At 44.6% G+C, this 24608-nt stretch overlaps 1 protein-coding gene across 8 annotated transcripts in view; it reads left to right on the top strand.

Moving 5' to 3' along the window:
• The window catches only part of CELF6 (CUGBP Elav-like family member 6), a 180013-nt gene that overhangs the window by 17765 nt on the left and 137640 nt on the right, over positions 1-24608 (top strand). Inside the window, exon 1 of one of the 8 annotated variants that reach the window (XM_053366057.1) lies at positions 12827-12941. The exons of the other annotated variants lie outside the window; for them this stretch is intronic. The gene's annotated coding sequence lies outside the window, so the exon portion shown is untranslated. Of the gene's footprint in view, positions 1-12826; positions 12942-24608 lie in introns of those variants that run through there. 8 annotated transcript variants of the gene reach the window in all.

Here is a 24608-nt window from a genome sequence, read left to right as displayed (position 1 = left end):
TGCTGTTCTCCTGCCAGGCCTTCTGTCATCTCTCTACCCCACCAACATGTTATCCCCACCATCAAAATTGTGCTATAAAATTCAGCGGTGGTAAAACAAAATCGGGTCTGGGAATGTAATTTTTTTTTAAAAAAATGCACACACACCATATTTTGTTTTGTGATAAAAATATAACAGCCAAAAGGAAGAAACCGCAAGTAACATAAGGACCAAACAAGATCAATACTGAGGGGGGAAAGAGGAACGTCCATCATCGCCCACAGATTATGAGCCTCGTGTATATCATGCGGACAGTTAGAGTAAAACAGCCTGAGGAGCAGAACGCTGGCCATTGAGAGAGTTTGGATGTTAGTTATGTAACTGAATCGAAGTCAGACAAAATGCAAGCATTTGCATGCAGCTGGAATATGGTTAGAAGACATACCCTCCAACTACCCCCAAAATACAGGAATCATAATCAAAACCCTGAGCCATCACAGCTTCTCACTTTTTCACGCAGTCCCAAATTCCAGAGGGACCTTCCCGACAGTACAGTATTTCAACGTGTTACAGGACGTTCAGATCCATTAGTCCCTCTAACACATTTCTTAGATCTGTGCCTCCCGCTCCCTTCCCCGCCCCGCTCAATATGGCGCCACTTCCTGTTTTTACGAAAACAAGTTCCAGATCACTTGGATGCCCCGCAGCATGTTTTTCGCTGTTTCCATGCTCCTCAGTTGGTCTCCCATAAAGAAAGTGGTGGGTGGGAGAGCAAGGGGAATAGGGCCCGTCTGCGAGACAGCTGCCATGGCTGTGAGGGGTGCTGAGGGGTTGTGGGCTCAGAAGAGCGGCCATTATGGTCACTTGGCTCCGTCTTGCTTCGTTCAGTTGCTGGGTCTGCTTCCCTCCCCACCCTCAGCGGAGGAGGTGTGGAGAGGGGGGACATTGATGTAGAACAGGCATCCCCCAAAACTCTCCAAATGTTTTGGGACTACAACTCCCATCATCCCTAGCCAACAGGACCAGTGGGCAGGGATGATGGGAGTTGTAGTCCCAAAACATCTGCAGGGCCGAGGTTGGGAATGCCTGATGTAGAATATGTCCTTATTTTCATCTGGGGAAGGTTGGAGGGCGTGAGAAGCTTGAAGGAGTTCTACGAGAGAAGCAGAAACTATCACACAGAGCTGGGGAAGCCTTTTGGGCCTGCATTCCTTCCTGAGCCATCTTCCAGGGGTCATATGCCAGTGGTGGGTGGGGCCAGATGCAAAAGTGGGTGGAGCAATGAATGCAGTGTTTCGTTTTCGTTTTTTACCTTTGTACAGCAGCTTGGTTTCTACACGGTGTTAGAAATTAGCCAGGAGTGCATTGCTCTTGGTTTGGGTCCAATTGCAACTATGTGGAGATTTCTGGGCACCGGGTTGGTGACCACAGTTTAAAAACCTCTGCCTTAGTCCATAGTTAATGCCATTTCCATTTCCACTGCGTGTGTTTCTCCTTCTTGCATACTGGGACAAGTGAATTGTTGTAAGAGGCGAGTTATAGTCAAGCAATGTAGTTGAGATCACAGAATCATAGAATCGTAGTATTGGAAGAGACCCTGAGGGTTGTCTAGTCCAACCCCCTGGCAAATAGACATTCTGCTGTGGTGGCCGTAACCTAGATTTAGCACCTAGCTCATATATCTGAGTTTCTAACATACCTCTCTGTCCTTTGCCTGGGCAGGAGGCATTTCTGAGTTCTAGGACATATTCCAGCTCAGCAGAAATACTCCAGCAGGGTGCAAAGCAGGGCTGGTGAAAATTCTAAGCTTAAGAAAGTCTTTTCTGGCCACCACAGTATCAGCACAGGCATTCTCCTGGCCTCCTCATCCAGAAGGACCCCTCTTCTGTTCTTTCTTAGAGCCCAGAGGTGGCAAAGAAACTTGCCAGGGCTACTGCAATTGTGGTGCAAAGCAAGAGGATAGCACGGCTGCTGCAAGGAAGACCACGTCATGGGGTGGGGGTGGGGAGTCCAAACGCTGGTGAGCGTGGCAGCTGGGGATGGTGGCGCTGGCAGCAGAGACATTGGCAAGGGGTGCCCATTGGCTAGACTATGCCAAGGGCATGGTACTGTGGAGTCAGGGACTGCAGAATGAAGACGCCAGATCAATAAGCAAACCAACTATTGTGAGCCTTTCCATTAAGCTACACCCAGGGAGTAAAAGAGGCTTGAGTTAGCAGAAATAGTAACATGCCCAGATTGATTGAAGAAGCTTGGGCTATGGATGCCCTGCATTTTTATGCCAGTTTAACTGTTAATGCTATCCTCCAAGTAAACACTTGGGAAATGTCGCTGCATTAAGGGGTAAGGATCATTAACATATACCATTTTCTGCACTTTTGCAGAACTATGATTCCCAAGGTTGCTAAGGAAAATCCATGCAATTAAATCAATTTAGAACTAATTTGTGCTTGTAGCGTAGCTCGGATCTGATGTGGCTTCCTTCTCTCCCAGCTTTCTCATTGGACGCATAGTACATTATTATTAGTTGTATTTCTAGTCTCATAATTATCATTATTAATGTACGTGCTTAAAGCCTTAAATGTCCCCAAATACCTGAAGGACTGCCCCCTTCCCAAGAGACTCTCCTGGGTGTCCGTCTTGGTTGTTCCAGCACCCTCAGAAGCTCAAGGCGTGGAGGCCCAGGGGAGGGCATTCTCTGCGACAGTCCCTAAGTCTCAGGGCTCCTTCCCCACAGAGGTACATTTGGCATTTTCACAATACAGCTTTCAGCAAATATTCTTTACCTTGGCTTTTGACGCTTGAGAGAGATATTTTTAGCACCCACTTTATTTCTGTGGCACTTAAGTACTTTAAAACTGTTTTTAATATTATGTTTTAGTTGCTGTAATCTGCCCTGCAACCTTAGGGCAAAGGGCGTGTAATAAATCGCCACCACCATCATAGCAGCATTGGGTGCCTAGTTGCTGAACAGTGATGACAGATTTCTTCCAACCATTGCCTCTTAAGAGGACACCAGGCATAGGAAGGAGCATTATAATGAGTCAGGCCATTGATTTGCCTTAGTTTGGTATTGTTGAACTGACTGGCAGCAGCTGTCCTGGGTTTCAAAATCATTGAGTTGGAAGGGACCATGAAGGTCATCTAATCCAACCAGCTGCAATGTGGGAATCTTTTGCCTCATGTGGGGCTCGAACACATGACCGTCAGATTAACAGTGTTGGTGCTGACCTTTAAAGCCCTAAATGGCCTGTATACCTGAAGGAGCGTCTCCACCCCCATCATTCAGCCCGGACACTGAGATCCAGCGCCGAGGGCCTTCTGGCAGTTCCCTCATTGCGAGAAGTGAGGTTACAGGAAACCAGACAGAGGGCCTTCTCGGTAGTGGCGCCCACCCTGTGGAACACCCTCCCTTCAGATGTGAAGGAAATAAGCAGCTATTCTATCTTTAAAAGACATCTGAAGGCAGCCCTGTTTAGGGAAGTTTTTAATATTTAATGCTGTACTGTTTTTAACATTTGATTGGGAACCGCCCAGAGTGGCTGGGGAGACTCAGCCAGATGGGCGGGGTATAAACAATATATTATTATTATTATTATTATTATTATTATTATTATTATTATTATTATTATTATTATTACAGTCTCATGCTTTACCAACAGAGCTACCTCGGTTCCTAGTCCTTAGCCCTTTCTGGAGATGCTGGGGGTTATTATTATTTATTAAATGTTTATACTGCCCTTCATCTGAAGATCGTGAGGCAGTTTACAACATAAAAACAAAAAATGCCTAACATCACCATCATCATCAAGCAATACTCCCACCCCCAACAGCCCCAGGCTTGAACATGGGACCTTCTGCAGGCAAGGCAGATCCTCTGTGATGGGGCACAAGTTCCCCACCCCTGCTCTACACTTGGAGCACCTCTCCAGGGTTTCAGAAACCTGTCTTTTGCAGTCTTACCAGGAGATGCCCAGGGATCAAGCCTTGGGGGCAGTCTTTATGTCAAAGCTGTGTTCTGTCATTAAGCTACTTCCCCTAAGCTATCTATGAATTGCTTTCCCTTTCCCTTTCATCCCTTCCCTTCCCCCGAAGAAGGGGTACACGCTCACCCCCTTCCCAATTGCCCTGCACAACAACCTTGCAAGAGTAGGTTTATTTGTTTATCAAAGTATTTCTATACCACCAAATCACAAAACCCATCAAAGCGGTTTACACCATTAAATCAAGTTAAGATGAAAGGTGGTGATTTGCAGGGATCACCCAGCAGGGATCTGGTGTTAGTCTGTCACATTGTATTCACAATGTATACACAATGGTAGTTGGGGAACTTGTAACACTGGTATGGATGCAAGATGTTAACTAGTTATCCATTGGTAAGATTGACCATTGCGTTAAGATCTCAGGAAGAAAGAGAACATGCAGCAGGGCCCCCCAGCCCCTTCATTTAGCCTTCAAAGAAGTTCACGACTGCTGCTAGCCTACAAAAAATTATATTAGCCAACCCTCCCAGTTTTATTAGTCACATGTGCCACATAAAGGCAAGCGGTGTTAGGGAAGAATCAAACTTTCTTCTACTAATTCCATTGACTTTAGAATTCCAGTTCTAATTCTGCCTTGCTTCCCTGACATCACATAGCCAATGACAGCTAAAGGAACTCTGATGTGTCTACCTGCAAAGCTCCAGGGTAACATCAGAGGCCAGCTATTTCCAGCCATATGGTCTGTAGGCCCTGGATGTACTACTGAAATATATCCCAAACAGAGACTGAGATGCGTATTTTATGGATTCAAAAAGCCCGTTTCTATTACTCATGTCATACAGTTACTTTTTTAATGGGTTTCATGCTGGCTTTATTGCATTTATTTTTGTAAGCGGCTCAGATCTCTGGCAGGTAGAATGAAGCAAAATTTCAGAATGCCATGCTAATAGTTCAGCCCTACAGCTATGAACTCAGAAGTAAGCACCACTGAACTGAATGGGACTCACTCCCATGCAGAGCTGGAAGGGCCTGTCAATTTTTGTTCTCTGGTTCTCTCATTTTTCCATTCTTAAATTCAGTTTTTCACATTTCTGTATTAATTTGCAATCTTTGGGTTTTTGCTTTTGCTTTTTGTTTTTAAAAAACCTCATAAAAATTAACCAGCATTTTTTATTGTTGTTTTCAGTAATACATTAATTGTTATGCACAATTTCCCCTTAATAGATGTGATTCTGTAATTTTTTGGGGAGCATTGATTGGAGAACTGAGCTGCAGAATTTGGATAAGTGTAACTTTAAAATCGTGGCTGGTTCTCATATTGGTTCAGATAGTGCAAATTTAATAGATGTGCCTTTAAGTGAGTTGACCTCCCCCCCACCCATCTCTACTCCCACGTAAGCCTAAAATGCACACATGCACCAGTGGTTTACTTCTGAGTAGACATACGTAGGATTGCACTGTGAGAGAGGTTTTGACAGGTACGGGTACCTGGGCTACTGGCTATATGTGAAACTGGGGCTTCAGTGTGATTACCTGGCAATTATTCAGCTATTTACTAAATTCCTAACTTCCCAGGTGGCAAACAACAAAACCAGGCAGGTTTAAAGAAGCAGTGGAAAGGTTTTTAAACATCTGAAAGCATTTCTCAGACCCTCACAGCTAATACGTTGCCAGTAACAGTATCTTTCAGCCATCAAACGCCTGGGTGAACAGGAATGTTTTGACATTCCTGCTGAATGTTAATCATGTGGGAGATGGATGCACCTCAAACGAGAGGGCCTTCCACAAACAGGGAACCACTACCGAGAAGTCCTGTCATGAGTCCCAGTCGCAGCATCATCGTAAGGACCAAGACAGTTATTCAAATCGAACCTCTTCTCCCTTTTACATAGCTCCTCAGTGTGGCCAAAAACCAAACAAACCAGAAATGACAGGTTCAAAAGTATAGAATTTTGGTCTGTATGACAGTTTTTGGAAGGTGAGCCCCCGTGAAGGTGGAGCAAAGCCTCAAACTCCAAGAAAGGGCTGGCTTCTTTTTGGAGCCAAATTCTCCTCAGGGTGCCTATCAGTAAGTTCCCTCCTGCCCCACCGCACACAGTTTGACTGGATCTCAGAAGCCACCTGCCCTCTACAGTTCCCACAATGCCCTGGAGCAGCACTTTCTTTGGTGCCCCAAGGCATTCTGGGATATTGGCCAGCAGACTTCCAGCCCCAGCCCTACTACTGCTTAGAATGGCAAGGGGAACAGGCAAGCAGGAGGGACAGGAAGACAGTAAGCTGCTTTATACAGGGTCAGAATACTGGTCCTTCTAGCTCCCTATTGTCTACACCAGGCATAGGCAAACTCTGCCCTCCAGATGTTTTGAGACTACAGTTCCCATCATCCCTAACCACTGGTCCTGTTAGCTAGGGATGATGGAAGTTGTAGTCCCAAAACAGCTGGAGGCCCAAGTTTGCCTATGCCTGGTCTACACTGACCAGGAGTAGCTCTCCCGGGTTTCAGGCAGGAATCTCTTCCATCCCTTCCTGGATATGCTAGCGGGGATTGAATCTGGGACCTCCTGCTTGCAGGGCAGACATTGCTCAGTGGTAAAGCTATGGTCAAAGTGGGTGTCAAGGCCTGGGGCCCCAAAGGGGGCATCTGTACTGGTGGGTCAAGTTTGGGTCCCCAGGATAATATGGAAGGGCGAGGGAACCACTGTGGTGTGCAAATAATAGTACTCAGTGGGAATACATTTCACTCCTTTCATACCCAAACTGGTAAATCATTCTGTGCCGCTCAAATGATGTCATCCATTTAGCTCGGTTTATTGTTCAGATATCCTTTTAATCTGGCTGTTTTATATGATGGTGCTTTGCCGTCAAGGAGGTTTCCAGGCACACACGGATTCCCAGAAGATGTCCCACAATGCACCAGAGAGAAAAACCTGGCAGTGACTCCTATACATTTTTATGGGGGACTGTCAACTTCTTTGTGATTAAGGATCTACTTATTTAACCACGGCAGTGGTTCTCGACACTGATAGGCCCATATTAACGCCTCAGACTGGTAGCAGTTTCCTTCAAAATATCAGCCTGAGGTCATAGCCAGCTCTGGAACTTAACTACCGTAAGTGGGGATGTTGGAGTTTGAACCTGTGGTCATAAACCTCGGCATGCAGATATGATAACAAACTTGGCAATAAATAAAACAAGAAGAGATATATTTCATAGATCTTTATGGTGTTGGGGATAAAGGTAAAGGGACCCCTGACGTTTAAGTCCAGTCGCAAACGACTCTGGGGTTGTGGTGCTCATCTTGCTTTACAGGCCAAGGGAGCTGGCGTTTGTCCGCTTCCGCAGACAGTATTTTCCAGGTCATGTGGCCAGCATGACTAAGCCGCTTCTAGCAAAGCCAGAGCAGCGCACAGAAACACCGTTTACCTTCCTGTCAGAACTGTACCTATTTATCTACTTGCACTGGCATGCTTTCAAACTGCTAGGTTGGCAGGAGCTGGGACCGAACAACGGGAGCTCACCCAGTCGTGGGGCCTCGAACCGCTGACCTTCTAATCAGCAAGCCACCCGCATCACTATGGTGTTCAGGATGGAAGAGGTTAAATCAGGATGGCCTGTAGATCTCTTGGTACTTTGCAATAGGTCAGGAAAGATTTTTGTTGTTGTGCCCAGGGTGAAGAATGTCTTGCCCACACAACCCTCCATGCTAAGTTCTGCAGTGTTGCCAAGCTATGTGCCTTGTGCAAGATTGCAGCAGGCAGGGCTGGCATCAAGGACTGGAACACCTGAGCATCTGCTGAGAGCCCCACACACCAGCACTGATCCAGTTCTGAATTTGACCTCTTGCCATGCACACCTTTTGGATCCTTTCCCTTAATTATTTATGGTGCTGATAGCATTTGCAGAATCTGTCGTGCTTATCGTGCTTGATTAGGACAGCCTCTGAAGTGAAGCCGTCCTCTGCTGATTTTTATCTAGAACAAATGGCATCAAATTGGAAACCGGGAAGAGAAACACAGCCTTAAAGCTAATGGATGGAAATTCATTTTGTAATGGGTACACAAGCAACCTGCAGGACTTTGAAAAAAGTTCAAAGACATTGACTGCTGGGTTTGTTTCTTTTTTTGATCTATCCCAGTGCAGCATAAAGTCAACAGATACTGAGCTACTGAGCTCAGTTTTATGCCCCATTCAATTTCATGCCAACCAGTGGAGGCAGTTCCATTAGGGTAAATGGGACACTGGTCCACCAACCTTAACCTGCACTCAGCCAGTCCTCCCACCTGCTTGCTGTCTTACAATCAGTCAGGGAGCAGCTCCACTTTCCATAGGCTCTGGCTCTGCCTGTCATTGCCTCTGGCTCCACCTACTGTTGGCCTCCCAATTTTCTGTCCTACCACGGCCAGTGGACACTCGCCAGCACTGCTGCTGAGTGTGAGTGCCCACTTCAGCCCAGCCAATCTTCTAGGTGCTAGTAGTGGTAGTGCTGAGTCTCTGACCATTGGTCATGCTGGCTGGGACTGATGGGAGTTGAAGACCAGCAATCTTCTGGAGGGTCACATGTTCCCCACCCCTGCTAGATGACATTTCTTGCCCCAGCCCCATGTTCAAATTGGCTCTGAGCATTGGCAGTTTTTAGGTCACTTTATCTTTTGTATCGAGAATAATTACTGTGTCACTCATGACTGCAAACTCAAGGAGCAAATGCCATGTCTCAAATGCAAGCAGCAACGGGCTCAGCCTCAGAGGAGCTCAAGAGCCCTTCTACTCCTCTCGGTTCGTTGCTCCCACCAGGCACCTTAGGGTGCCCCTGCCCCTGGTTGGAGCTTGCTGGAGGAAGCTTACACCCTGCCTTAAAAGAGGTTACATGGAAAGCGATTGACCTGCTGTTCTAATTGCCTGACATTCTGTTTAGTAAACCCTAATTACTGGAGCGAGGAGTTAAATGGGAGGCTGTTAAACGAGGATTGACAGCTGTGGCCATGGATCTAATTAAAGGCATTCCTGATGCAGGGAGTGAGCCTGTGCTGCTTCTGTTGCCGTGGAAACACACAGGCTGAGGGAAGGAAACCATCAGCACCAGGCAGCCAGGCATGCGCCATGCCACACAGACTCATGTGACTCTCTGGTTTCTTGCTAGTGCAAGCCTAAGGCCCAGAGTATGATGTCCAGTGAGTTACACAAACCCCGAGTAAGGGTGAATAAAATGCTACCATGGTGTAGGATGACTCAGAAGGCATTGTTTGCCCATGTCCACACATTGCACTCAGCACACTGGATGTGCATTAATGCACAATGCTATGATGTTTTGGCCTCCTCGCGAGGAGCTGAGACAGGTTGCTGGAGCCTTGGATTGTCACCCACTGCTGAACATTCCTCTTATAACACTTGTGTGGACAGATGAGATAACTGGTTTTTTCCTTCGTCTTCAAGAACATCTCAGATGACCTTTGCACAATTACAGCTTGGTGCAACCCATACATTTAAAGCACATTTAAAACACACACCGCCCCTTGAGAATCCTGGAAACTGTAGATTACCCATCACAGAGATACAATTCCCAGCAAACCTAAACTACAGTTCCAAGGATTATTTGGGGGAGCCGCAGAATCATAGAAATATGGAGTTGGAAGGGACGCCAGGGTCATCTTGTTGAGCCCCCTGCAATGCAGGAATCTCAACATGCGCTTGGGTGCTTTAAATGTATGGTGTGGTTGCAGTCTTACATCTCTTGGGTCATGGCTGAGATGCCTGCAACCTCTCTTGCGTAGGGTAAGTCCACAGGAGACAAGGCAAAGGGAAGTCCAACAAGCTCTGATGTTCTACCTAGATATTCTTCAGCTGAAGGATTTGCTGGTACCTCCCTGCACCGCATCTCCAAGGGAAGGGTAGGAAAAGGTCTCCTCAAGAGCAAGGAGGGCTGGCTTGAAAGAAAGTCTTCTCCTCTCTCCAGTTCTTAACCTGACCTTTGCATTTGTCCTGTCACGCTCCCTATTCATCTGAGAACCTAGATATTCAAACTGTAAATCGTTGTTGGCAGAACTAAATAAGAGAGTTTGGGGCTGGAGGGGGCATTTACTCAGCAACACAAAGGGAAGATGCAGACAGAGGGAACGGCAACCAGGAAGTGATTCAGCACAATAGGAGAGCAAAGGAGCAGGAGTAAGAGACTCAAGCATGTTCAGCAGGCTTGAATATTATAATAATAATATAATCAGCAGCCTGCTGAACTTCCATCACCATAGCTGATGTTATTCCCAGTGGACGCTTATTGAATGAGTGTATTACAGAGGGTGAAAGCTATGCAAATATAGGAAAACAGAACCATAGAATTGTAGAGCTGGAAGGGAACCCAAGGGTCATCTAGTCCAACCCCCTATATCTCCCTAAATATCTCTTTAAAGGACAGTGCAAAAAAAGGCAGCATCTAAAATAAGTAAGTACCACACAACCCTGTGTATATTGATCAACACATTGCTCTCTCACGCCTTCTCCAGATTTTTCCACAGAGCCCTCCTTTAAATGGTTAATGGCAGCTTCTGCCATTTGTTCTTTAGGTAGGACTTAAAATTCTCAAAGCGCTTAATGCACGGGGTTTGTTAATCTTCACACCAGCCCTGTGTTGTGGATCACTCTTGTTCCCGTTTTACTGGTAGAAAACTGAGCCAGCGCCTTGCCCCAGGCTAGAGCCTGTGCCTGTGGCGGCAGCTAATTCTCTACCGCTGGACTGTGGAGAAATGTCCCCAAATGAATAATAAATTATAGAAGTGCAGCAGCCTGTTGCGTCACCCCCACAGCTAAAAGAAGAGGACAGGTGCTTGTATTAAGAAACATCCCTTTGGAGTGTGTGTGTGTGTGTGTGTGAGAGAGAGAGAGAGAGAGAGAGAGAGAGAGAGAGAGGTGAGTTTAGCAAAAGTACTTTGGGGTGCAGAGCCTTGCCAGAAATCCAGTGTAGGGTAGCAGTTCTCCTATCTAGTTGGAGCACCTTCCGTATGATTCCATATATGCTCTACTCGTATATTACAAATAAAGGGGAAAGACCATAACTCTGGAGGATGTTCTGTAGCTCAGTGACAGAGCATCTGTTTTGCATAATAATAATAATAATAATAATAATAATAATAATTTATTATTTATACCCCGCCCATCTGGCTGGGCCTCCCCAGCCACTCTGGGCGGCTTCCATAGAAACCAAAAATACAGTAAAATATCACACGTTAAAAACGTGCATGGAGAAGGGCTTGGGTTCAATCCCTTACATTCCCAGGTAGCGCAAGGATAGACCTTTGCTTGGAACCCCAAGAGAGCTTCTGCCAGAGGTGTATTGTCAGTTAAGTTTATTTGCTAAAAACCGATGGTCACACAAATCAGTTGTGTCGCTCAGTATAAGGAGGTTTCTATGTTCCTTTATTATTCCATCTTTTAAAGGAAAGTGAACTCACAGAAGCAGTGCCTGTGGAACTTCTCCTCATTCAAGACCACATGCAGCACCCGTGTGAGGTGGGGCTTTGCTTCCTTAGAGAGAAATAGCGAGCCTCTTCTGGACATCCTTGTTATTGTGCCTTCATGATGACTTGTGTCCATGATGGTATTGGTGCGCTTGAATGTGATCCTGCTTTCATTGTGCCTGCAAAAGTTATAGAGCAGACATATGGCTTCATGCCCAACTGGGGCATGCTCCATAGCTTCCTGCTGAAGTCCTGTAACTTTTTTTGGGCCACAGATGTTCCAGTTTATTTTTTGTCCTGCTTTTCTTGTGCTATAGAGCAAGGGTGCCTCTCCAGATGGCAACAATGCAATAACATGGAGAAGCATCACAGAACAACTAATAAACCAGAATGATTTATGGGCAGTCCAATATAAACCCACCACCAACACAATATTGTTGCCTCTTGGAATTATGGAATTGTGGAGTAGGAATGACATGTCAATGGCATGTTGCAGAATACACTTTCAAAAAAGAGGCCTAGAGAGCTGATGTCATTGAGCCAAAATGGAACCAGTGATCAAACTCCAGAAATTACAATTTAGTATGAGAATTTAAGTATGAAATGACGAGTTAAGTATGGAAATGAGCATTCAGGCCTCAGTGACTAGATGCTTTGCAGTTGCACAAGGGGCCCAGGAGAAGGCATGTGTATTTTGGAGTAGCTTCTTGGACTGGCTTTGTGGCTTTTCCTAGACATTTCTTCCTTATGGTTTACATTTTAGGCTTCTTCAATTGATTTTGGGTGTTTGCTTCATCAACCAGACCTTTCTTTTTATGGGGTCGGGGTGGGATAGTGGTGGAATAAATGGGAAGATTTCCAAAAATAAAACCAGCATAAACCAAGTGGAAAAGAAGAACGCTTTATATTTAAAAAAAGATATGTGCCTTCTGTGGTGTAAACATAAATGTTTTCCAAAATTATCTAATGATTTTTTAAAAAATGCGTTTTCAATAGAAGGGTAGGAATGCTTCACCCAAGTGCTAAGAATAGTATTCTCATTCCTTAATGAGAACTAGAAATAGTAAACAGCAGCAAGAGAATGTTATGGGTTGGAGAAGATCTGAAATTGTTGGAAGGTCTTCTGTTCCTCAGCTGCACCACAAGTTATCTTCACAGCAACCCTATGAGGTAGGTTAGGCTGAGAGAAAGAAACTGGGCCAAGAACTACATTCTGAGTGAGGATTTGAAACCAGGGCTTCTCCTTGGTTTGTGGCCGATGCTATGATCCTGTAATTGCCTCCCGAGCTCAGCTGGAAAAAGCTGAATTCTGCCATGTTGGCATTCAGTTTCCTTGCTGGTTGGCATGTTTTTCCCCAGGACCTGACAAACCCGACACATTGGTTGTTCAGCTACATTGTTGCACATTCCCTTTAAGTGTGGGCGTGTGATGTGAGCATGTGCAAAGCCGAGGTTTTGATGAGGATGGCAGAGCAGCTTGGCATCCAGGCTAAATGCTTGCCAGTCTGAGGCTGACAAAGATGCAGAAGCAAAGGTAGGGATGAGAGATGACTGACTGTATGCGTGAAACTTGGATCTGCTTTGCCAAAGCTGAGGTGCAGTTCCAATAAGGAACTGTTCCAATAAGGTTTTCTGCCCTTGGCGGTTGAGGAGTGAAGTTTGTGCCTTGGAAATCTCTGGTCCTCTTCCTCCAGTGAGGCATTTTATTAACTCTCCTGATGTTTTGGTTGCACTGAAACTGACTCTGGCAAAGACACGCAGATCTTTGATTAGCTTGCCCTCCGCTATGGCATTTTCCCTTCATATGATCCCTTTCAGAAGGGCCCATTTCAGAAGATTTTAATGAGGTGGGGGAGGTGGGAGCAGAAAAAAAGGGGGCAGTTGCACTTGTGAGCGTGCTCTTCCTTGCACACAGGACTGTAATTTGTGCTTTTGCTTCTTGGTTTTCCCTGCTGAGTCTCACAGGGAGCTGTTCTTCAGCACTCTTGCCTGATCCATTCACTCCCCACCAGCAGCTCCAAGAATTACAATCCGCTCAAGTGGTTGCAAGGTGGGGAGGGAAGCCTCCTGCTGGTTTCAATAGAGATTTGGATGGGAGCCCAGTTCTGCGTGCGTGTGTGTGTGCATGCACACACGTGTGCGTGGGAGGGATTAGGCATAGCTGGGGAGAAGGTGGGGCGGGGGAAATAGCCAACCTCCCTCTGCCGAGGAACAGAGCTGCAGTTAGCTTGAAGAGCAGAGAGCTGAGCTAGAGGATGGGATGGTTTAAATGGAGCTCCCTGTAGGCAGACCCAAGTCTGCCAGGCTGCTTTCTGATGTGATTGCCTGACAGTCCTCCACAAGGCCATTTGGCTGGGTGAAGAAGTAGCATATCTCTTGCTCTGAATGTCTCAGTCAACTGGACCTAAGCAATTTCTTGCCCTCTGATCTATGGCATGGGTGAGCCCAATTGTCACAGGTCAGTGGTGGGCGGGACCAGAGACCAAAGGGGGTGGATCAACAAATGGAAATGTTAGTTTTCTACACCATGGACACTCATGTCTGTCTGCCTAACCAGGCAAGCAAAAGGCATCATCGGAGTTACGGACACCTTCTAACCAGGCCAAAACACTCAAGGAGGGTGCAGACAGGGTTGACGAGGGGTATAGTCTGAGGAGAGTCCAGAGGGCCAGATAATGAAGCCTAGAGGGTTGCATATGGCCCCTGGTGTTGATCTACATAGTGTGTGGCGTGGCTTTTATTTTCTGGTGCCAGCTACATTTTTTAATGAGGAGGAAGTGACAGTGCAACCACTTTTTTTGGTTGTACAACTGAGAAGGCCAGTCAGCTGCATGCCAGCTTTTACAGCCATGGTTGGGACCCTGGGACCCTCCAGATGGCATTGGACTACAAACACCCATCATGCTTGACCATTGGCCATGCTGGTTGGGGATGATGGGAGTTGGAGGCCATCAACTCCTGGAGGGCCACAAGTTGCCATTCCTGCTCTACTGAAAGGCTGCTCTACCCTGGCAGTAGAAAGAAAAGGAGGTTGCTTGCTTTCTCCAATATCTAATGTTTTTTTTTATAAGATATTTATTAAAGTTTTCAATTTTTTATGCAAACAAAAAACAAACAAAAAGATTAAAAAAAGACATATAGTTCATAATACATACTTTCCAATAACAAATTTCTCTGACCTCCTCATACCTCCCCTTCTTGTATTCCATTTCAAATTATTTGTTCAGCAAATCCTTAACTTAAAGCATTACAGCTTATAATACCACCTTGTTTTCTATCCAAACCTTTTTTTCATATTCCTTTATATCATTACAGCTAGAAACCACTCAATTTCAACCCAACATCATTCAACATTCCTTAATTTTACAATATTTCTGTAAGTAGTCCTTAAATTTTTTCCAATCTTCTTCTGGTCATGGATTCTGCTAGTCATTTCTGCCAACCCCATACAGTCAATCAGTTTCATCTGCCATTCTTCCAGAGTGGGTAGATCTTGCGTCTTCCAATACTTTGGGATGAGTATTCTTGCTGCTGTTGTTGCATACATAAAGAAAGTTCTGTCCTTCTTTGGCACCAATTGGCCGACCATGCCCAGGAGAAAGGCCTCTGGTTTCTTCAAGAAGGTATATTTAAATACCCAATATCTAATGTTTTGTATGTTGTAGGCATCTTGAAATAAAGGTTGGGCATGAGGAAGGATGGGCCAAACTCCGTTGGCTGTTTCATGCAATCTGTCTATTTTTGAGCCCCTTCTCTGATTCCCACCCTATTAGAATTCTCTGGGTTCACTAATGTTGGTCCTCCCAACTCAACTGCTGGGGTGAGCAGGTGTGTGTGTGTGTGGGGGGTCTCTTTGCAAGAGGCTCATTGGCCTTGGAGGCAAAAAGCTGACGGCTTTTACACATACTAGATGCAGCACACTGACAGATGGTAGCTTTATGGAATGAAAGAACTGTCCATAAATTACCAGCGAAACATCTCTCTGTTGCCACCCCCCCCACCGCCCCAGGTTAAGGCTCCAAGCAGAGAGCATCTGCAGCTGTGCTTGGTTCCATGCTGGGAATTGTTCCCCTTTGCTGCTTTCCAGATTCCTCTGGTCCAGGTACCCAAAGGATAATACACAACCACCTTTTGTGTGTGTGTTATAACTCAAGGGCAGAGTGCATGCCCTGCTTGCAGAAGAAAGTCCTGGCTTCAGTCTCCACCCAAAAATATTCCTGGGCATTGGAGATTCCTGGGCAATGACTGATTCCTAGGAAGTGCCACAGCTCAGTGGTAGAGCATTTGCTTTGAATGCAGAAGGTCCTGGGTTCAGTTCTTGGCATCTGCAGGTAGGACAGGTAATGTCTCCTTTCTGAAACCTTGGAGAGCCACTGCCATTGCAGACAATACTGAGCTTGATGGTATAAGGCAGCTTCTTATCTTCTGAGAGGAACTGCTGCCAGCCAAAACAGCCAGCATTTGGCTAGCTAAGCCAATGGTTTGATTCAACATGTTCTCTATCTTGCTCCAAAGGGCAGGGCTAGAACCAATGGGTAGAGAAATGGCAGGGAGGCAGGAACCAGGCTAAATAGTCTGAGAAACTTCCTAACTGTAAAAGTTACTCAATAACGGAGCAAAGTGCCCTGTAACTTGCTGTGGGATTTCACCAAGTGTAATGAAGCACAGTTCATTCAACTATGATCCAACTGGTGGTCTGTGGCCAGTTGCTTATACCCACCCATGGAAAAACCAGCCAGGAAGGTGATCCCAGCTGCTTTGCTCTGGGGAGGCTTGGCCAAGCCACCTGTGTGAGGTCTGGACGAGGTCAAATATTCCCCAAACCACAAGCCATTGATCTTGCCTTGCTTGTGCGCTGTTCTGCTTTATGTGGGCTTCGACCTCCTGAGCTTAACAAAGTGAAAATAAATATTTAATTATTCTCCTAAATAAAAATCAATAGAGCTGCTGGTTGGCTAAGTAAATCAGGGGCCCCATAAATTTTCCCCATGCGCTGCTTGGAGTTCTTCCATTAATGGCTGTTCTGCTGCGCAGAAACAATAATTAAAAGGTGGGAGGGAGAACTGGCAGGGGGCATACAAGGAAGTGTGAGGCTGAACTGGAGATTCCTGCCCCTGCAGGATCAGGGTATCCTGGGATTGGATCCAAAAGGAATCTGTCGATGATGCTTGATCTGCTGCACCATCTGTTGAAATATGATGGAGTGAGCAAAGCGAAGAGTGAGCAGGGGAAAGTGTGATTCACACTAAGCAGAAACACCACCAAGCAAAGGTAGAAACACACCTAACTTGGTCCAACCTGGATAAGGTCCATAGCTTGGCGGCAGAGTGCATCCTTTGCATATAGCTGGTCCATTCAAAAATGTTTAGGTAGAAGGTGATCGGAAAGCCTTAAATCTTTGAGACCTCCTGGCAGCCAGAGGAGACCTTACTAGGATAGGCAGCTAAGCAGTTTGACTACTAAACAGCTAAAAAGCTGCACACAGAAGCTTTCTTTTTAAAAAAAAGAAAGATATTTATTGAAATTTTACAGACAAAAGAAAGTTACAGAATAAGAAAAGAAAAAGAAAAAGAAAAAAGATACAAAAATGCAAAGAAAAATACAAAATACATGAATAAATAAAAAACAATTAAAAACAGATCAATCTTTTCGTATCTTATATTTCAATTACTTGTTTCCTGACCTCCTCACACCTCCCTTTTTTGTATTCCAGTTCACATAGTTAATTCAGCAAATCCTTTCCCTCTTTGTTTTTATCTTAATTCTATATCTTAACATAATATAACTTTATATATATATTATCAGTCCATTTTTACATATTCTTTTTAACCTTATTGCGAAAACCACTTCATTTCAATCCAGCATCATTTTAGCATTCATTAATTTTACAATGTTTCTGCAAATAGTCTTTAAACTTCTTCCAATCTTCTTCCACCAACTCTTCTCCCTGGTCTCGGATTCTGCCAGTCATTTCCGCCAGTTCCATATAGTCTATCACTTTCATCTGCCATTCTTCCAAGGTGGGTAGATCTTGTGTCTTCCAATACTTTGCGATGAGAATTCTTGCTGCTGTTGTTGCATACATAAAGAAAGTTCTGTCCTTCTTTGGCACCAATTGGCCGACTATGCCCAGGAGAAAGGCCTCTGGTTTCTTCAGGAAGGTATACTTAAATACCTTTTTCATTTCATTATAGATCATCTCCCAGAAAGCCTTAATCCTTGGGCACGTCCACCAAAGGTGAAAGAATGTACCTTCATTTTCTTTACATTTCCAACACTTATTATCGGGCAAATGATATATTTTTGCAAGCTTGACTGGTGTCATGTACCACCTGTATATCATTTTCATAATATTCTCTCTTAAGGCATTACATGCCGTAAATTTCATACCTGTGGTCCACAACTGTTCCCAGTCAGCAAACATTATGTTATGTCCGACATCTTGTGCCCATTTTATCATAGCAGATTTAACCGTTTCATCCTGAGTGTTCCATTTCAACAGCAAGTTATACATTCTTGATAATATCTTAGTTTTGGAATCTAACAGCTCTGTTTCCAATTTTGATTTTTCCACCTGGAAACCAATTTTTTTGTCCAAGTTATAAACCTCCCTTATTTGATAATAATGAAGCCAATCTCGCACTTTATCTTTTAGTTTCTCAAAACTCTGCAATTTCAGTTTGTCACCCTCCTGTTCCAAAATCTCCCAATATTTTGGCCATTTGGCCTCCATAGTTAGCTTTTTCTGAGCCTTCACTTCCATCGGTGATACCCACCTTGGGGTTTTATTTTCAAGTAAATCTTTATATCTTGTCCAGACATTAAACAATGCTCTTCTGACAATATGGTTTTTAAATGCTTTGTATGCTTTAAGCTTGTCATACCACAGATATGCATGCCACCCAAAAACGTTATTGAAACCTTCTAAATCCAAAATGTCTGTGTTCTCAAGAAGCAGCCATTCTTTCAACCAGCAAAATGCTGCTGATTCATAATAAAGTTTAAGGTCTGGCAGGGCAAATCCACCTCTATCCTTTGCATCAGTTAATATTTTAAATTTTATTCTGGGCTTCTTGCCCTGCCAGACAAATCTAGAAATATCTCTCTGCCACTTCTTGAAACAGTCCATTTTGTCCAAAATTTGCAATGATTGAAATAAAAATAACATTCTTGGCACTACATTCATCTTTATAACGGCAATTCGACCAAACAAGGAAAGCTTCAAGTTTGACCATATTTCAAGATCCTTTTTCACTTCTGACCAACATTTCTCGTAGTTATCCTTAAATAAATTTAAGTTTTTAGCGGTCATGTTAACCCCCAGGTATTTTACTTTCTTAACCAATGTTAAACCCGTCTCCTTCTGAAACCTCTCTTTCTCAATCGGTGTTAAATTTTTCTCAAGAACCTTAGTCTTTAACTTGTTCAACTTAAATCCTGCCACTTTCTATGTTCTTGTGCAAACTGGACATAGCAATGCCCAGTTCAGTTTATGCACTTAAAAACAACTATCTTCAAGAAGAGTTAAACACACACAACTTTATGAATAACTTTTTGCATAACCTTAAAAACCTTTCCATTGTACAAGGGTGCCCATTTGCACAGTGTTTGCAAAGCACCAACATGAGTGGCGCCACACAGAACTAGTGTGGCATAATGGCTGGAGTGTTGACTAGGACCTGGGAGAGCAGGGTTCAAATTCCGCACTCTGCCATGAAGCTCAGTGGATGACTTTGGGCCAGTGGCTGCCTCTTAGCCTTATCAACCTCTAAGGGTTGTTGTGTGAATAAAACAGAGGGGGGGCATGTATTCTGCCTTGAGCTTCATGGAAGAAAGGTGGGGCAGCAATGTAAAAATGATTCTATGGAAATTTCCCTAAGAGCCATCTTGGATTTAGTTTTCAAGTGTGAGGTACAAATTCACTCTTCCATCAGCAGACATTCTCTGTGCTTTGCATCCAAATCCATAATAAAGTAAAAACTTTCCTTGGAGAAATGTTTGCATGCCTGGGTGGTATGCGTTGTTTTTAAAGAAACAGCTGCTAAGAAAACCAAGTATTCTGGAAGTATTCTGTATCTGCTTGTATGCACATACTTTATCAGCCTTTTTGCTCTGTCGCAAGCTAAGCACGAAACCTCCAACATCTGGGCACCATTTACTTATCCTTTGACTGCTTATCAGGCTTTTGTTGTAAACCAACCAAACCAGCCACTTTTCCAGTAGCCTTGCCTCCTGCATATATCTCATGCATCCACCGCAGTTGCAGCCAATGCATCTTTAATGCTTTGTGAATGTGGGCCGTAATTGAATGCAGAGACCTACTTCAGCTCTCAGCGTTTGAGCTGGAGTGCTGCAAGGTAAATAGAGTCATAATGAAACTCGTGACTCTAAACATGTAAAAATATAAAATTTACTGTTTGATATCCTATATAGGAAATGCAACTTTTGAAAACCACAGTGTTGCAAGAGCACAATGAGAGAGAAATGATCTGTTGTTTTTGTTGGGTTTTTTTTAAATGACTCCTAACTTGCTTTCACAGTCTTTTTTGTAAAATCTCTATCATTTGTACACTCAGTTTTTACAGAGAAATCCAATCATGTTGCTGCCAGCCCATTGCTTTCTGTGTTGTCTTCCTCCTGTTGCTGTTTTTAGATTTGATTTGTGATGATTTCAATTTTTTTAAAAAAACTTAAAATGCAATTTTTAAGTGCCAATTGCCAGGTGTGGATTGACAAAGTTCTACTGAGACTCTTCAGAAATGCTGTTAGTTTATTTTAAAAGGGATTCTGGCCTTGTAATTAATTGCTTCCTGTTCACTTGTGTGACCACAACTTCCCTGTAAGTGCTCCGCTTCTGTCCCTCTGCAAAAAGAAAGTAGAACTTTAACTACAGGCTTCAATTATGCAGCAGATTTTGATGTTGTATGGCAGGCATAGGCAAACTCAGCCCTCCTGATGTTTTGAGACTACAATTCCCATCATCCCTGACCACTGGCCCTGTTAGCTAGGGATGATGGGAGTTGTAGTCCCAAAACATCTGGAGGGCCGAGTTTGCCTATGACTGTTGTATGGTCACATAAATCCATTATGTCCCCACAGGTAAAAGCAGCTGACATATTCAAATAACCAACAGAGGAATGTCACAGCTATGCAAACAACCGGGAAGCAACTAATTACAAGTGTACAAGGGGCTTTAAAAGAAAAGGCTAAGGAGGGACGCACTTATTAAGGGGCAGTGTCAAGGAGAAGCAGTAGCTTTCATGCAAAGGACCCGCTTACAACTAATTACAGGAACCTAATAATTAAAGGAGAGAAGCAAGGCTTTTCTGGGAAAGGACCCATCTTCTGAGAAAACCTACAGCAGGTTATTGCACATGGAGATGGGCACTGCTAGATTTTTATGGGGAATAGAACAGTGCAGTAAGTGCCATGTTTTTACTTCGTCTTCCAGCTGAGTGCGTTAAACCAACGGCTCAGCAGCACTAAAGGGCCCTCATGTGGAAGCAACCCAAATGTCAGCATCCAAAGAGTTAAGACAGATAACCTGAGAGTCTTCAGAATTCTCCCCAGAGAGATTTGGGACTTATTTCCATTAATATCTCAGAGGATTTGAAAGAGTCACCTATCTTGTCAGGGGTTTTTTAAAAACCTTTCTTCTGTTTTAGGTGTTTTCGTCCTGCAATATTGTATCCAGCGCTTGTTTTTGTTTTGTTTTTTGAGAAAAGGTGCTGGAAGTCACCATGAACTTGTTACATTAAGTGCTACACTTTAAACATTTTGGGGGGAAAGGTGCCATACTGCATACACCTGAGTACTTCCAAAAAAAAAGCACTGATTGTATAACATATTATGTTATATCTTACATAAAAGGAATTACCGGTATGTATCTTCCATGACTACAGGTATGGGTGTATCTTTGCAGAGAGGGTGAGTTTGGGGAATTGAGATGCATTCCACGTGTTGGGTTGGGTTGCAAAGGGAATATACAAGGTGGAGACTTAATTAGGACTTAAATCCTGCTGAAACTGTGTAAGTTTCCGTTGCTGTTGCAACAGAGACTGACATGGACTAAAATCAGTACACCAATGCATGCAAACTAAAAAAAAACACACAAAAAACCCAGACACAACATTATCATCACAACATCCCATCAAATAAAATTCTAAAGACCTTCAGTTTTGAACTTCAGGGCAAAAACTAGATTTTGAGTCTTGGAGGTTGAGAGCAGCTTCTTGAGTTTTGAACTACCACACACACAGATCCAGATTTATTTTTATTCATTTGCAAATGTCTGAATGGCTCTGCCAAGGGATATTTGAGGTTAGCTGCATCTGTGTGAACTTAGCTGTTTTGAATGCCTCATATTTTGAAACTATATGTAACCTTAACTTTTGGCCCAGTATTGATTATTAGAATTTAGAGTTTAGTTTTATGTGTCCCTTGCTTTTTAAAATTGCATGGCAACCTTCAGTGGGCGTGTTTGATCAGCTGGTGTATGCATGCACCTGAGCAACAAATATTAAGTATGTGAATTCGAGGGGGGGCAGACACAACAGGGAAAGAGAGTATAGAAGCTTCTGGGATGAAATATGTATAAATATGTAATATGAATTTAGGAAATGAACTCTGAGTGTAGTACAATTCCTGGCCCTTTATTCCTTAACCCAGGGGTGAGGTACTTCCAGCACATCATTTTAATTAAGCCTCCCAGGCCTCCCTGTTTGGTCCATGATGCAATTTTGGCCAAGGTGTGCCCATCTACCCTACACCTCGCATCATATATGACACCAGGTGTAGGGCAGGTAAAGACAAAGGGAGCTTTGCCAAAAGCCCTGAGCACATTGTCACACCAGTTCTGGCACTCAGTTGAACAGCAGGGCTTGCCCTGTGCTTTACTCTTGCAGAAGGCCCTGTCTTAGCTGGGTCATTTTCTCTCTTTTTTCTCCCTTCCCAGTTGGCATCATCAGACTTGGTAGGTAAGGCTAAAGGTAAAGGTAAAGGGACCCCTGACCATTAGGTCCAGTCGTGGCCGACTCTGGGGCTGCGGCGCTCATCTCGCTTTATTGGCTGAGGGAGCCGGTGTACAGCTTCCAGGTCATGTGGCCAGCATGACTAAGCCACTTCTGGCGAACCAGAGCAGTGCACGGAAATGCCATTTACCTTCCCACCGGAGCAGTACCTATTTACCTACTTGCACTTTGATGTGCTTTCGAACTGCTAGGTTGGCAGGAGCAGGGACAAAGCAATGGGAGCTCACCCCATCGCGGGGATTCAAGCCGCCGACCTTCTGATCGGCAAGTCCTAGGCTCTGTGGTTTAACCCAGAGCGCCACCGCGTAGGTAAGGATAGAAGTACCCAAATTTCCAGAGCTAGAGGGGGCTGGTTTGCAGAAGTGGAGATGCCATCCTCCAGGCTGTTGAAAAGGAATGCCCTTCCTCTTATAAACTTAATGAGTGCCTGTTCTCTTGGTACTGATTCTCTGCCAGAGCTCCAGGAAGGAGAAATTGGGGGCTTTGCAGTGCAACTGGCCAGTCCTGGAGAGTGGGCTTTCAAGTTTTTGCTTTGAAAATAATTGAATCTGCTTTCTCTCCCCATTGTTTTTCTTCTTCTTTCTCTTCTTGAAGTTTGTCCGTTTACAACAAATGCATTTTACTGAGCCAATAGCTCTCCGTGATCCTTTTGATTGAAGTTGAGCCCTGGCTGAAGGGGAAAGGAGGAATATTTGTGTTAGTGCCCCTCTCACTTGAGCTGCGCTTTCTCTCTGCCACCCCTGGCCTCTCCTCTCTGCCTTCTTTCTCCTTCATGTCTTTCTCTGAGAAATTCGAGAATACTCCACCTCTGCTGGAAAACCTGGCCCCCAAATCAGATGGCAATGTGGCAGATCTGAGCTGAAGGGAGATGGGACTTTCTTCCCATGGAAAGCCGAACAGGGGCACTGGCTCTTTGATATTCATGACATGCTGTGATCGGATTTGTAATAGCCCTGAGCAGCAGAACCTTAAATGCCCCTTGCCGCATTGCTCTATCTGTGACAACCACCATTTCCCCCTCTACATGATTGTTATTGGCAACTTCCAAATTGTTTGAAGTTTGTCACCTTTGATATTTTTCAGAGTGGGGACTTACTGTATCCCTCATCCTTCAACACAAGCCCCATTTTTTACTTTGGCTCCCTATTTCTCTTGTCTCTGATGTGTTCAGATGTAAAGGAGGGCAGTAGAGGAGCTCCTGTCTTTCTTAGTAAAAAGGTAAAGGTAAAGGGACCCCTGACCATTAGGTCCAGTCGTGGCTGACTCTGGGGTTGCGGCACTCATCTTGCTTTATTGGCTGAGGGAGCCGGCGTACAGCTTCTGGATCATGTGGCCAGCATGACTAAGCCGCTTCTGGCGAACCAGAGCAGCGCACGGAAACGCCGTTTACCTTCCCGCCGGAGCGGTACCTATTTATCTACTTGCACTTTGATGTGCTTTCGAACTGCTAGGTTGGCAGGAGTTGGGACCGAGCAATGGGAGCTCACCCTGTTGCAGGGATTCGAACTGCTGACCTTCTGTCCTAGGCTCTGCGGTTTAACCCACAGTGCCACCCATGTCCCTCCTGCCTTTCTTAGTACTACCCAAAGAGAGGATTTTGGAATAGGAAACTTTGGGCAACTTGCTGCAGGGGCCACAATGGCCTCTTCTGCAAAAAGTGCTAAGGTAACCTCCCCTGAAGTTGGTGCCTTCCAGATTTTTTGAGTTAAGCCCCCATCAGTTCCTGTCAGGGATGATGGGAGTTGTAGTCCAGAATATCTGGAGGGCACCAGGTAGATGAGGGCAGCTATTAAAAGTACAGGAGCTCCACCCTCTTTTAAATCAGATCTCTCACTGTCTTTCTGTTCCTGGTTTTAAAAAATAAAGGGAGGAAATGAACAGGTAAAAATGGTAGTGATTAAAGATGTCACTTTTACCACTGATCTTTGCTTTGGAAGGAAAGTATTTTGCTTTCACCAAGGTCCCAGTGTGGATGGGGGGTTCATATCTGCTGCTCTGTTCTTTTTAAAACAAAAGAACCCTAACCCAGGCATAGGTAAACTCCAGCCCTCCAGATGTTTGGCACTACAATTCCCGTCATCCCTGACCATTGGTCCTGTTAGCTAGGAATGATGGGAATTGTAGTCCCAAACATCTGGAGGGCCTGAGTTTGCCTATGCCTGCCTTAACCA

The sequence above is a fragment of the Podarcis raffonei genome, chromosome 14, assembly GCF_027172205.1.
Source record: "Podarcis raffonei isolate rPodRaf1 chromosome 14, rPodRaf1.pri, whole genome shotgun sequence".
NCBI lineage: Eukaryota > Metazoa > Chordata > Lepidosauria > Squamata > Lacertidae > Podarcis > Podarcis raffonei.
The sequence above is the reverse complement of the archived record's forward strand: the minus strand, read 5'-3'. Positions and strand labels throughout refer to the sequence as shown.